The sequence below is a fragment of the Macaca fascicularis genome, chromosome 7 (assembly GCF_037993035.2).
Source record: "Macaca fascicularis isolate 582-1 chromosome 7, T2T-MFA8v1.1".
Taxonomy (NCBI): Eukaryota; Metazoa; Chordata; class Mammalia; order Primates; family Cercopithecidae; genus Macaca; species Macaca fascicularis.
The window spans coordinates 169587702-169597532 of NC_088381.1; the positions used below are offsets into that span (position 1 = coordinate 169587702).

The 9831-nt window shown below is 48.9% G+C and overlaps 1 long non-coding RNA gene across 1 annotated transcript; it reads left to right on the top strand.

The window, feature by feature from the left end:
- Window positions 1-540: 540 nt before the first annotated feature.
- On the top strand, window positions 541-9629 carry LOC135971683 (uncharacterized). The gene is made up of 2 exons (XR_010587938.1): window positions 541-738; window positions 9231-9629. It is a non-coding gene; the product is annotated as an uncharacterized lncRNA (long non-coding RNA).
- The last annotated feature ends 202 nt before the right edge of the window (window positions 9630-9831 follow it).

The window sequence follows — 9831 nt, forward strand, 5'->3', positions numbered from 1 at the left end:
ATGACTTACTATTGCACCACAGTCGCTGAGAATCTGTTTATTGTTTTCCAGCCTTTTTTCTCCGTGTGCTTTGTCTTAGATCACTTCTAGAATTATGTCTTCAAGTTCACTAGTCTTTGAATCACCTGTCAAGCTAATCCAGTGAAATTTGCATTTTAGACGTAGCTCTACCACTTCCATGTAGTTTCTTTTTATACCTTCCATTTCTTTTCTCACTATGGTTATCTCTTCATTTAAGTATTTGAACATAGTTATAATAATTGTTTAACATTGTTGCCTGGCATTTCCATTATTTCTATCATCCTTTGGTCTGTTTCTATTGACAGTCTTATGCCCTGGCTACGGTTCACATTTTCTGGCTTTTTGGCATGTAGATTTGATCAGATGCTGAATGTCATGAATGTTTCATTGTTGAATGTCTGGATTTTGCCATCCTCTTTTAAGGAGCTTTGGGGTTTGTCCTGCTTGGTAGTTTAGTTACTTCCAGTTCACTTACACACTTTCTAGGCTTGTTTTTAGCTTTATAGGACAGGTCTAGAGTATCCTGTGCTCTAGAGATAGCTTAGGCCCACTACTAAAGTGTGGCTCTTCTAAGGTGTCTACCGAACGCCCGGTGATGAGCAAGAAGGAATTCTGAACTGCAACTGCAACTGAGAACTTGAACGATCCTGTCTTCAGGTGGACTTTATGAACGAACAGTTCAATCCAGCTCCAGTGAATTACTCTTTGTGTGACCTGGTGAGTTTCACCTGACTCAGGCTTTATTTTTTATGTATTTATTTGTTATTATTATTATTATGGTATCAGCAAAGATTCAAGAGGACCCCTTTGCTCCTACTCTGCAGCTCTTTTTTGCATAGATCTTTCCTTTTTGTAAGTATGACCCCTGGTTTTTGGTGACCCCCTGGAGAAGCCTCAGTGCTCTGCTTAGCTTCCCACCCCCACCCTGACCCCCACACAGCAGTGTGGAAACCTCCAAACAGAAAGCCAGGCAAAGACAGGGCTGCCTCCTATTTCCCACTCATCTCCTGGGAATGCAGTTGCTTGTCTCTCTTGCCCAATGTAAAGAGGAAGGTCATGCAGCCCCTGTTGCTCATTCATCATGGTTGGGAGCAGACGTCTGTCCCGACACAGGGTTTTGAGCAGCAGAGTGACATGATCTGACTGACAATTGAAAAGCAACACTCTGGCTTCTGAACTGAGAACAGACAGTGGGAGTACAAGGGCGGAAGCACGGAGACTTCCTAAGGGCTTATCGCATCGCAGCCATCCAGAAAATGAATGGTTGAATCCTGGATAAATTTTGAATGTAGAGCTTACAGAAATCCCTGATAGACTGGATGTAAGGAAACAGGACACTTTGGGAGGCTGAGGCAGGTGAATCACGAGGTCAGGAGATTGAGACCATCCTGGCTAACATGGTGAAACCCCGTCTCTAGTAAAAACACAAAAAATTAGCCAGGCATGGTGGCGGGCACCTGTAGTCCCAGCTACTCAGGAGGCTGAGGCAGGAGAATGACGTGAACCCGGGAGGCGGAGCTTGCATTGAGCTGGGATCACGCCACTGCACTCCAGCCTGGGCAACAGAGCAAGACTCCATCTCAAAAAAAAAAAAAAAAAAAAAAAAAAAAAACAGAAAAGAAAAGAAAATAAGAAAAAAGTCAATATGATACAAAGTTTGGGTCTGAGCAACTAGAAGAATCTCATTGCCATCCATTGAGATGCCGCAGTCTGTGGATGAAACACATCTGGGGTTATTGGGAAATTGTTTGGAGACATGAGCTTAAATGTCTACGAGGCACACACACGTGGAAATGTCAAGCTGGGACTTTAAATATACGAGTCCTGAGTTTGTGCAGAGTTTAGGGTTGGAGACACAAATTTGGGGTGAGTGTAGGTTGGAGACACAAATTTGGGGTGAGTGTAGGTTGGAGACACAAATTTGGGGTGAGTGTAGGATAAAGAGAAAGAACCAAATCTAATACTGAGAGGCTGGGGCATGGAAGAGGGCTCCTCAAAGGAGACAAAAGGAGCAGTCAAGGGCCGAGGACCAGGAGGGCTTTGAGTCCTGAAGCAGAGTGAACAGTGCGTGTGAGAAAGAAGGATACAGTGCAGCAGCATTGTAGGTCAAGAAGAACAGGGCATGGTAGACAACCGCTGGGTCTGACAGTATGGTGGTCCCAAGAACCTGACTCTGGGGTGAAGAAAAAGGGGGAAAAGGAATGGGAGACAGAAACTACAGAGAACTCCTTAATGAAGTTGTTCTCTACAAAGAGGAGAAAAATTGGGATGGTAGCTAGCATGGAAAGTGGGAATATCCAATGACTGATCCAGGTGGATGCAAACGCCTGCCCCCTGGCCTCAGTTCAGGACACCTTGGCACGGCCACTCCAGGTCCAGGGATCTCTGTGGGCTCCACTAAGGTTCTGGTTGCAGCTGCACCGCTGTTGAACTCCTCCCACTGCCCAGTCCTGCTGCTGTCTCTCCTCAGCAAGTACACACAACTCCAAGTTGAACCCCACCCAAGATACTTCCCTTCCCTGCACCCCCAAATAGACCACTTCCATTGGAATCCTGTCTCAGAATCTGTTTCTGGGGAACCCAAACTTAACCCAACAGCAGGTCTGAAGGCTGACGGGAATGAGGGAAATTGAGGGAAAGTATGGGAACCAGAGGAAGATGGGCTGCGGAACGCCACCGGGCAGGTGGGAGGGGCCTGGATCCAGCCCACAAGGTGAGGGCCTACCTTAGGAAAGGGGTTTGTCACTTGCAGCACCTGGTGCAGGATTCAGGGAGGTGGCATCTGCAGAAGATCCCTTCTGAATAATTCTATTCTGTCAGTGAAGCCAGAAGCAAGGTTACTGCTAAGTATGAAGACTGGGGAGAGTGGGGCTTGGAGAAGAAAGGAGACTAGTTTGGGGGCGGGGATGGATTTGCAGGGAGAAAAGTGAACAGACTACACAGTGAGTCACTGGACAACTGTGGGAGGACATCCTCAAGGTGCCTAAGAAAACAATAGTCAATCTAGACATATACCTGGTGAAACTATATTTCAAGGAGAAACACAAAGATCTTTTTAGATAAACACAAAAGGAGAGACTGTCCCACCAACAACTCTCACAAAAGGACTTTTGAAATGGATGCATTTCAGGAAGAAAGAAAGTGACTCCAGAAGGAAGATCTGAGCAGCAAAAAGGAGTGAGAATCTTACAGAAGGGCACAGGGAGTTGTGGATCTATCAAGTCTGAAATGTGATGGTCAGTTGGTCAGTGTTTGTGGTCAACATATTGCTCTTTTTTTTCCTTTCTTTTTTTTTTTCTTCTTCTTTTTTTTTTTTGTAGAGGTGAGGTCTCGCTATGTTGCCCAGGCTGGTCCCCACCCCTGAGTTCAAGCGATCCTCCCACCTCAGCCTCCCAAAGTGCTGGGATTACAGGCATGAGCCACCATGCCTGGCTCAACACATTGTTCTCTAATGTTAGTGTTGCTTGCCCGAAGTTGCGTGGAGTCTCCTATCCCCTGCAGCTGAGCACCCTGACAGATCTACACAGACACTTGAGAGCGAGCTTTGCCACCGGCTCGGGGAGAATGCACCAATCAACACTTTAATCCAATCATGCAATGATTAGGGCCTTCCAGTGGAGGTGGAGCTGAGGTCCTTCCAGGAGAGAGAAAAAGCCTTACAGCAGGCTTCTCCCATTAGGTGACACGGACACAATCTAGTCACAGGATGAGGAGTGAGGGAAATCTCCCAACTTAGGCACACCATGTGCGATCTCGCCTTGCTTTTCTCCCTGGAGGTGCAGCATCATCACAGATGTTGGACGGACAGCTGGCAACCAATGTAAATGCCTGTTTCCGCAGCTCTAATAAACGGGCTTAACAGTTAACACACGCCCTCGTGTGCCTTAGGAAGCCGTGTGCGTCGCAGCTGGGCCACTGGGAAAAGGCACTTCTTTCTTTGAGCGTAAGGGCAACTGATGTATTATGAATGACCCAACAACCCCACCTCTTAAAATGCTGAGGGCCTGAGCAAACTGGGCCTTGCCAGCGGCTGGTGAGAGCTCTGTGTTAATGGCACTGGATTCCTGCAGGGGCCTGTGATTCCCAGCTGCATGGAGAGTAGGACAGCACCCACCTCCTCCAGACATTGCCACACGGTGGGTGAGCCACCTGCTGCCCTGAACAGGAAGGGAAGGAGGAGCCGTCGGAGCTTGGGGCTAAGGACTCTCATGAAGACCCACTGGCCCAGGATGCTGCAGCCACCCAGGGCTGGAAGGCAGGGGCGGGGCCCCCTCGCTGCCACCCCTCCCTCCTCGGAGGATCTCGGCCCACACCCCAGCCTCCCTGAGAAGCTCCCAAGGTCCCCTGGACATCCTCAGCAGCCTCAGTGCCCCATTCGCAGTGGTTCCTCTGCATCTCCCAGGCTTTGGCCCCAATGTGGAACTCAAATCCTTTCCTTCCTTTCCTTGAGAAGCCCCTCAGAAGGCCCACACTGCAGCATAGTCCGCGCTGAAGACTGCAGGAAGGGCAGCCCTGAGGACCCCGCAGCCCTGACCTTCCCAGCCCCCACCCTGCCCCTCCAGGACCCCATGCTGAGGGGTTCACCTTCCCGTCTGGAGCGGTTCCCCCAGCATGTTCCTCCCCAGGAAGAGCAGGGCGGGGAAACACAACATTTAAGATGGTGCTGATAAAAAGTCTCAGTGATGAAGATGTCACATTTTAACCAATATTTTTAAAAATCAAAAGTCATGTGAAAATGGTGGATACCTGCCAGGACACATTTGTCCAAACCCATGGAAGGTACAACAGCAAGAGTGGGCCCTGCGGTGAACCCTGGGCTCCAGGTGATCACGCTGTGTCAGTGCCGGCTCACTGAGCGCAACAAACGCATCACTCCTGCTGGGGTGTTGGTATGGGGGAGACTGTTCAGGTGTGGGGGTGGGCGTCTGTGGGAAATCTGTCCCTTCCTCTCAATTTTGCTATGAACCTAAAACTGCTCTAAAACAAACACAAATTTAAACATTTTATTTCAGTGACACAAATGTAACTCAACAACAAAAAATTAGCAACTTGATTCAAAAATGGGTGAAGGACCTGAACAGACACTTCTCCAAAAATGTTATACACATGGCCAATAAGCCCATGAAAAGATCTTCAATATCATTAGTCTTTAGGGAAATGCAAATCAAAACCAAACCGAGATACCACCTCATACTCATTCCTGATGGCTGCCATAAATTAGTGAATCCACACAGAGAATGAGGGCTGGCCAGGATGTGGAGACACGGGATCCCTTGTCCATTACAGATGAGAAAGCAAAATGCTGCAAGCACTGTGGATATCAGTGTGGTGGTTCATCAAAAAGTTGCATGGTGAAACGCTGTCTCTACTAAAAATACAAAAATTAGCCAGGCATGGTGGCACATGCCTGTAATCCCAGCTACTTGGGAGGCTGAGGCAGGAAAATTACTTGAACCTTGGAGGTAGAGGTTGCAATGAGCCAAGCTCACACCACTGCACTCCAGCCTGGGCAACCGAACGAGACTCCAAAAAAAAAGCAAACCTAGAATTACCTTGTAATACAGCAAATCCCAATGCCCAAAAGAAAACATCAGTGACTCAAAGGAATACTTGCACACTCATGTTCGTCACAGCAGCGTTATTCATAAGACTCAAAACGTGGAAACAAACCCAATCAACAAAATGTGGTTTCTTCACACAGTGGAGCATTATTCAGCCCTAAAAGGAAATGAAATAATGACATGCACTGCCACACGGATAAAACTTGAGGAAATTATGTTCCATGAAATAAGCCACTCCAAAAACGACAAATGCTGTACGATTCCATTTACATGAGGGACCTAGAATAGTGAAATTCATAGAGATAGAAAGTAAAGCAGAGGTTACCAGGGGCTGGTAGGGGAGGTGGTAGTGGGCAGTTGGTCGAGTTTCAGTTTGGGAAGATGGAAAAAGTTCTGGAAATGGATAGTGGGGATGATTGCACACATTGCAAGCATTCTTAATGCACACCTAAAAATCGTCAAAACTGAATTTTATGTTGTGTACGTCTTACCACTTTAATACAAAAGTAATGCAAAACACCCATGATGAAAAAAATTGAAATTTTAGATAAAGACAAGATCAGTGCCATGCCAAGCCATATTGGAGCCTGAGACCAAGGGGGCGAAACCACTGAGGCTGATTCTGTCTTTATTTAAAATTGTGATATTTTGGTCATTCTGGATTTCAGTTCTTAGATATTGCAGTAACCTATGATTTTTCTAGATCACTGGGTTTAGTTTTGGACCCAAGGCAAGTGCCTCACTCTCTTCACCCTCGTTCTGGCCCTGAGGAATTCTGTTTCCAGCTGCTGAAATAGACGTGCTCCTCACTCCTCCCACAGAGCTGATCGCAGTCACTCCATCACGCTCCCAGCAGGGCAGGCTGCGGGGAGGGGCGCTGGGTCAGAGCCAACCCCTTGCTCTCTGAATTCTCCACCGCAATCACCCCACAGAATAAAACCGAAGGCCTCCCGGAATACTACTCAACCTTTAAAAACAAGGGAATTCTGACACTTGCTACAACATGGATGAACCCTGAGGACTTTGTGCTGAGTGAAATAAGCCAGACACAAATAGACAAATCCTGTAGATCCCACTTACACGAGGTACTTGGAGGGGTCAAATTCATGGAGCCAGGTGGGGAACAGGAAATAAGAATTGTTGTTTGATGGGTGGAGCTTCCGTTTGGTAAGATAAAAAGTTCTGGAGTCAGGTCGGGCGCGGTGGCTCACGCCTGTAATCCCAGCACTTTGAGAGGCCAAGGCAGGCGTATCACGAGGTCAGGAGATCGAGACCATCCTGGCGAACATGGTGAAAACCTGTCTCTACTAAAAAAACACAAAAATTAGCCGGGCATGGTGGCGGGAGCCTATAGTCCCAGCTACTTGGGAGGCTGAGGCAGGAGAATGGCGTGAACCCGGGAGGCGGAGCTTGGAGTGAGCTGAGATCACGCCACTGCACTCCAGCCTGGTCAACAGAGGGAGACTCTGTCTCTAAAAAAAAAAAGAAAAAATGTTCTGGAATCAGGTGGTGGTGATGATGATTGTACAACAATGTGAGGGTACTCAATGCCACACTTAAAATGTTACAATGGGGCTGGGCGCAGCGGCTCATGCTTGTAATTCTAGCGCTTTGAGAGGCCAAGGCAGGAGAGTTGCTTGAGCCCAGTTCAAGACTGTCCTGGGCAACACAGTGAAACCCCATCTCTACAAAAAATTTAAAAATTTAGCTGGGCATGGTGGTACACACCTGTAGTCTCAGCTATTTGGGAAGCTGAGGTCGAAGGATCAATTGAGCTCAGGAGGCTGAGGCTGCAGTGAGCCGTGATCACACCACTGCACTCCAGCCTGGTTAACAGAGTGAATCCCTGTCTCAAAAATAAAAAAGATTAAAATAGTAACTGTTATGTATATTTTACCACAATTGTGTGTGTGTGTATGTGTGTGTGTGTGTGTTAAAGAAAAAGGTAAAAGGCAAACAAACCGATAACAACAAAAACAAACCAAAAGACAGGTCCTGGTCCATGACCCTCCAAAGTGGTTTTGCAGAAGGAACCGCCTTTCTCTTTTACCCTCTGAGCTCCATGGGCCAAAGTCACTGTGTACCTGGCCCCACTTCATCTGGCCAGAGGCCACTGTTTGTAAAGCAGCAAAGATAAATATTTTCCACCAGTTTGGTTTTTAAAGTAATTATGTGTTTTGTTCTCCAAACACTTTCTCTAATCCTACATTGTCAACCCTCCTTAATTCGGAAAATGCACTGGGACCACTCCTCAGGCCTCCCTGCGAATCAGTCACTAGTCACAGCTCTGCTGGGACTGCACACCGTCCCCCACGCATGCCGCCCTTGACTGCTGTGACAAAGAGCTTCCAAGAGCATCAGCATAACAACAGCACGCAGAGGCTGCAGGGGTGAGCGGCACCGTTGTACACATCAGACGGTGGGCGCACCCCCGAGCCTCCATGTGACTAGCCAGGGTCCTGCAGCAGGCCAGACCTTCCCCTGTGGAGTCTGGCCCCTCCTCCATCGCGCTGGACTTGTCCCCCTGCATCTTAACGACAGCCCATCAGGCCCCAGCCCCACAACAAGTAACGGAAGCAAATACGAGCTCAGGGTGAGCCCCAGGCCTGTCCAGCCAGGACAGGCTGACCCCCCGGGCCTGCTTGCTGCTTCCTGCAGATGAGGTTGGGGGTGTTCATGACAGGGAAGGGCATAACCGCCTGATAACAGAAGTCTACTGGCCCGAGATGCTTCTGCAGAGCCGTGGCCAGGACCCACTCCCAGCAGGGGCTTCCTCGAGCCCAGCCGTCCTTCCCAGCGGGCTCCACGCTTCTGCTTGGTATGCGGCGGGGGTTCGTGACAGGGTCCAGCCGCCTTCCCAGGCCATTCGAGTCAACTCCAGAAAGCCTTTTTGTTGTCATTACCACCCTCAGCCATTAGCAGGGGCAGTTTTTGTCTTCCCAAATGGGAAAGTATCTTTTGCTTTTCTCTTTTGACACTGACTATTTGGCCTAACGCAGGGACCAATTAAACTAATTAATCCCCAGGCACTGTGCCGATGGAGAAACTAGGCTCTCACACTTCGGATCACTCCAAAGGAAGTAATCTGATTGTTCATCATTTAGGGACCCTTTGTGCAGCTCTGACCTTTGTGACCCAGACCAGAGACCCCAGTCTTCCAAGTGGCCCCTCCCCAGGACTCTGGGGCTGTGTGTCTTGCATCTTCCCATCGGCCACCCCCTACCCCCACATTCAGGGGCCATCAGACCCTCCCACCTCACACATCCTCACCTAGGATACCAGCCAGGCAGCGGCTCCAAGGGGAACCGCTTGTCACTTCCATGAACAATTAGCACTTTCTCTGAGAAGGAGAAATAAAGAACCCCAAATACAGGGGGTGGGGGGCCGAAGCCGTCCGGCTCCTCAGACTGCAGAGGGAGAGCCGTCAGCTGAAAGGAGAGTGCTCAAGGTGAAGTTCAAAGGCCCCTGGAGTCCTCTAGCAAGGGTGGCTCAGCTCCTACTTAACGGGTGCCTCGTCAAATACATTTTCTTCATGGACAACAACAGAATTTCTTTGGCTCCGGCAGGGAGGAGCAGCTGTCCACACTGTTTATTCAAATACCATCCTGGCAAAATTCCGATTTTTTTCTCTCTCTCTCTTCCCTGCAGGATCTGAAACTATCAGTGGGGCAGTTGGAAGCTCATGTCTACACATGGCTTTCCAGGGTGGCGTCTTTGCAGCATTCAGAAATCCTCTTCCCAAGAGCCCTTTGCTGTATCCCCCCCGTGCCTCCCCACCCCCACCCTCCCACCCCCGCTAATGGGCGTGTTTCCGTGAACACTGAAGACGAAAAACATGCAATTTTGAATGTGTCTCTTTCACGGTCACACATTTCTTTTTATTGTGCATCTTGGCTGAGCCACGCTTAAAAATTCCCAGCAACCGTTCCCAAGTCAGTTTTTCAAAGAGTCTTGCACCTCTGACCCAATAAAAACCAGAGAGAACTGGACGAAGACTTGTGGCATGTCTCGGAAAGCATTTTGTTAATAAAAGTTTCATTTCTTTGCCTTTGGTTTCCCCCTTGCTGCTTGGCGCGCTGGGCCTGCTGACCCAAGGTTCATTCCACAGCCTTGCACACACCGGCACATCTCGACAGGCACCGTGACCCAAGGAGAACTTTGCACAGTGCTGTGGCCGCAAGCACTGACGATGCGCAAAGCTGTGTTTCCCTGTTGCTTTCAGAGGCCTTGTCATTTTCAGGCCTCGAGG